This window comes from Rhinopithecus bieti, unplaced genomic scaffold (genome assembly GCF_001698545.2).
Source record: "Rhinopithecus bieti isolate Rb0 unplaced genomic scaffold, ASM169854v2 scaffold_3040, whole genome shotgun sequence".
NCBI classification, from domain to species: Eukaryota; Metazoa; Chordata; class Mammalia; order Primates; family Cercopithecidae; genus Rhinopithecus; species Rhinopithecus bieti.
The window spans coordinates 1359189-1363574 of NW_016804657.1; the positions used below are offsets into that span (position 1 = coordinate 1359189).

Consider the following 4386-nt stretch of genomic DNA (forward strand, 5'->3'; position numbering starts at 1 on the left):
ATTCTTGAACTTCCTCCTTTTGATTAAGTTTTTTTCTTTATTTGGTATCTGATTGAGATAAGGCTGCTTTAGTAAAGGACCTTAAATCCCTCTTGGGACTACAAAGACTTTTATGTCTTTTCTGGTAAATCTTTTCTAGTATAAAGTTGGTTTATCTTTCTGGTAAGTACACTTGGTTTAAGTTTTGGTTACTTATGCATGTCTGTAAATTATTTTGTCCTTTTACTTTTCTTCTCTCTCTCCTCACATGTTTCTGAACATCTTTCAAAAGCGAAGATAAGGATATTAAGCTGATAAGATTTTCTTTTGGCACACGAGTGATTAATAAGAAATAAAATGAGATTCTTCAATTCTAAAGCATACAACACTTTCAGGAACTCCAACTGGTTATATGTTCAAACATTATGGCCCTTCTTAGTGCACATTTATAAAACAATGAACAAATTTCACCAAAAATAACTCAGAATTCCCATGTCCATATCATCCAATCATTCAAACTTTTCAAAATTGTTTTTCTTAGCGCTATATTAGAAAATTATGTCTATAAAGTTAAACAGTCCAAATGAGATGTCCATTCTTAATTGTCATCCTGAGGCTTCAAAATGCATTTAGAACACAAGCATTACTTCACTGCAAAATACTGTCTCAAAGCTGACTGAGTCTCTTTCTTCTCCAAAGACTTCCTCTTCTCTTCCTACAACTCCTCCTCTTCTTTATTCTTCTCTGGCGGAACGTTTATTTTTTTCAAAACTTCTCAGGTACTAACACAATTATCTTCACAGCCACCAACTCAGATTTTTATATGTGAAATTCTAAGATGTTAAATATGCTATTCTGGCATATTGACTATTTAAGTTAAAGACACTTGAGGGCTGGGTGTAGTGACTCGTGCCTGTAATCCCAGTACTTGGGAAGTCAAGGTGGGAGGATCACTTGGACCCAGGAGTTCAAGACCAGCCAGGGCAACATGGAGAGACCCTATCTCTATTAAAAAAAAAGAGAGAGAGAGAAAGAGACTTGAAAAATAGTAGGTACATAAAGATCACTTCGACCTTCATTCTTTTTTTAAAAAAGCAGAAGATAAACTTCCCATGTGAAAGTCAGCCTCCCTATACTGGAAGAAAAGGCACATCCTTATCTTCAAGAACAACACATATACACCTTATTAGAATAACACAACTCTTAAGCCTCCTCTTAGTATTTAGTCACATTTTTAGAGTTTACTATTCTTTGTCCAATCCAGCATATTGGTAACTGACTCTAACTGCTTCTTTGGGGCCTTTACTTCCTTATGTGGGCTCCCATGCTACATAAAATTTGTATTGAGTTTTTCTCCTGTTAATGTATCCTATGTTAATTTAATTTTTGGACCTAATTGTGACCCTAAAGTCTGGTACATTTCACTTACTCTAGAGCCTTCAGATGAGACTCGGGAGCCAGTTACAGAGGCCCATACTTGGCTCACTCTTTCTATACTTTCTCCAAGCTACTCAGAAGACTGAAGCAGGGGGATCACTTGAGGTCAGGAATTCAAGATCAGCCTGAGCAACATAGTGAAACCCTATCTCTAAAAATACCAAAAAAAAATTAAAAAATAAAAAAGATGTGAACCTACGAAAAGTAAGAATTCAGCTTTCTTAAATCTTTATCCATAATGCCTGGTTGAGAGAAAAAAAATGTTTAAAATTTTGTCTTTATTTTTCTAAATTTGGACTAAGAATAAAGAAATACATCTGTATAATTTTTTAAAATTTTAACTGTTATTAATATGATTTCAGGTGCCCATTAGTTATTGATCCACAGCCTCCCAGACATAGTCCTTGTTTTCCTTGTCTCTATTTTTTGTGTGATTTTTTTCTAAAGAAAAATTATAGTATACCTATTACCATATTGTAGCCCTGTTTATTGTCTTTGAGTTTTTGTTATTTTACAATCTGGACTAAATCTCAAACTCTTCTAGTTTTCTCTAATTTCTCACTACCATAGGTCTGCATGGCCATTCAATTTGTTTAGTTGGTTGCCTGTAAACCTAGATCCATAGCTGAGAACCATTATACAAACTTGAGTTATCATGTTGTGGTTGTATTATTCTTTTAAAACTTTGTACCTGTTGTTGGTCAAATTTCTACAGACATACAACACCTAACAGAATAGTGTTGTCAAGCACTTCAAAAGAATACTTCCAAAAACTATGGAATTGACAAAATTGAACTTGTCGGTGAACTCCAGGAAAACTTAGCCTGACAGCCACTCCTTATAGACCTCCTTGTTGCTCAAATATGGCCAGAAGAATCTTGACATTGACTCAGAATTGTTAGCTATCATCCTTCCCTCCCAATGTGGGACCAGACCAACCAGGACAGGTCGATTCCAGCACTGAAGGACAATTAAAACCTAACTACAGATTGATTTAGCAGCAACGCTTTCAGAGAAAGGTCTTGATCAAAAGGGGAAAATATAAAAGCTGCTTATGGCAAAATTGAGTCACTTATGTCACACCCAAGGCTGCAGAGCTGGCAGATCATGAAGGAGGGACCTCATGCTTGTATGTCTGAGCTAAGAACTATTACCAAGACTCTCTGAAGGCCTTATGCACATATGCCCATGGTAAGAACTATTATAAGAACTCTTTGAAAGCATAAAAAATTCCAGATAAATTGCTTCTATGAAGACATCTTCACAACGGCAATTAGTGTTACCAATGAGTAATCACCAATCCCTGCAATGGGCTTCTGTGACTGATCAACTTTGTTTTAAGACAGCTTGCATGAACTTCCCCTTTTTGCCTTAATAGCTTCTTCTTGTCCTAACATCTTTGAATATGCCTATGATCTGTTCTAGCAATTGTATCCCAGATTATAATTCCCTGCTCATTCCTGAATAAATGTATGTCTTTGAAGAGCCACTCTTTCTGTTGCTTTTAGGTAGACAAAACTTATAAATGAATTCAGTAAAGTTTCAGGATACAAAATTAATTTTAAAATATCACTTGCATTTCTTGCATCAATAACACACTATCTGAAAAAGAAATCAAGAAACAAACCTATTCATGAAAGCATTAAAAAGAATAAAATAGCTAGGAATACATTTAACCAAGGAAGTGAAACACCTGCACACTGAAAAAATCCATAAATATCCAGTGTTTATGGATTAGGAGAATTAAAATTGTCAAAATGTCTATACTACCCAAAAAGGTCTACAGATTCAACACAATCTTTATCAAAATTCCAAATGCATTTTTTTGAGAAAAAAATCTAAAACTTTTATGGAATCATAAGTGACCTAGATTAGTCAAAATAATCAAGAGAAAGAAAAACATGGTTGGAGAAATCATACTTCTTGATTTCAAATTATATTATAAAGCAATAGTAATCAAAACAGTATAGTTCTGGCACAAAAACAGACACATAGCCCAATGAAACAGAATAAACAGTGCAGATATAAATTCCAAACTTATAGGTCAACTAATTTTCAACAAGGGCAGCTCTTCTTTATTGGTGCTTTTATCAGTATGTGGTACTAAAATCCATAGTTTCAATACTGCACATTAAGATCAAGAGTTTCTAGCTTTCATTATTTTCTTTATTTATCTGAAGATATTTTCTGAGGAATTATTCCAAGTGTAGCAGAAATTGGCCCATGGTGTTTACTGCTGCCTGCTTTATGAGTATATTCTTGCTTAATAGAAGAATGATTAGAAATTTTGTCAGGTCTGTGATGTAATCCTGAATGCAGTAATATAGAAGTCCCTGTTGCAAATCAATGTAGTACTGCCGGCAGACTTCCCAGCCCCACTCCTGTCGGGATGTCGGGACTGCATCAGGAACCTCGTCCGAGAGCTCTACGGGGCGACTCTACCGGCCTCCTTTGCCGGAGGTCGACAGACCTCTCCCCCACACCTTAAGTGACCAAAAATAAATTTGCAGTTTTGCTCCTACACTTGCCTACTCGCTGGTTCTTTTGTGCCCACTCTGGTGGTCTTTAGAAAAACAAATCAGTTGGTGCCAAAGACCCGGGAGGAGAGCCCTCCTCAGGCTTCTAAGGGTTGAGGAACCTCCTCCTGCTCCCACGCGGCAGACGGACCAGGACCTGAGACCCGCTTCCCTCACTCTCACGGCGTCTCTGGGGTAAGTGCCCTTGTCTCCTCTTTACCTCCCTCGGCCAGAAATCCTGCACAGGTCCGAGGCCCACTTTTGAGCCACCAAGTGGCTCGGGAGACCCGTTCAGGATGGAGACATCCGCCTGAAGGTAATCTCCACTTTGGCTCCATGAGCCTCCAGTCTGTCTCTGCTGGTTCCAAAGGACGCTTTGAAGCCAGGCAGAGATCCACTTCCATTTCCATTGTGTCCATTGTGTAAGTAAAGAGGAAACAAACGGGAAACCCCC

General features: G+C 37.5%; 1 pseudogene; it reads right to left on the reverse strand.

The window, feature by feature from the left end:
- Window positions 1–3534: 3534 nt before the first annotated feature.
- Window positions 3535–4386, reverse strand: part of LOC108528006 (cyclin-T2-like) — a 14641-nt pseudogene continuing 13789 nt past the window's right edge.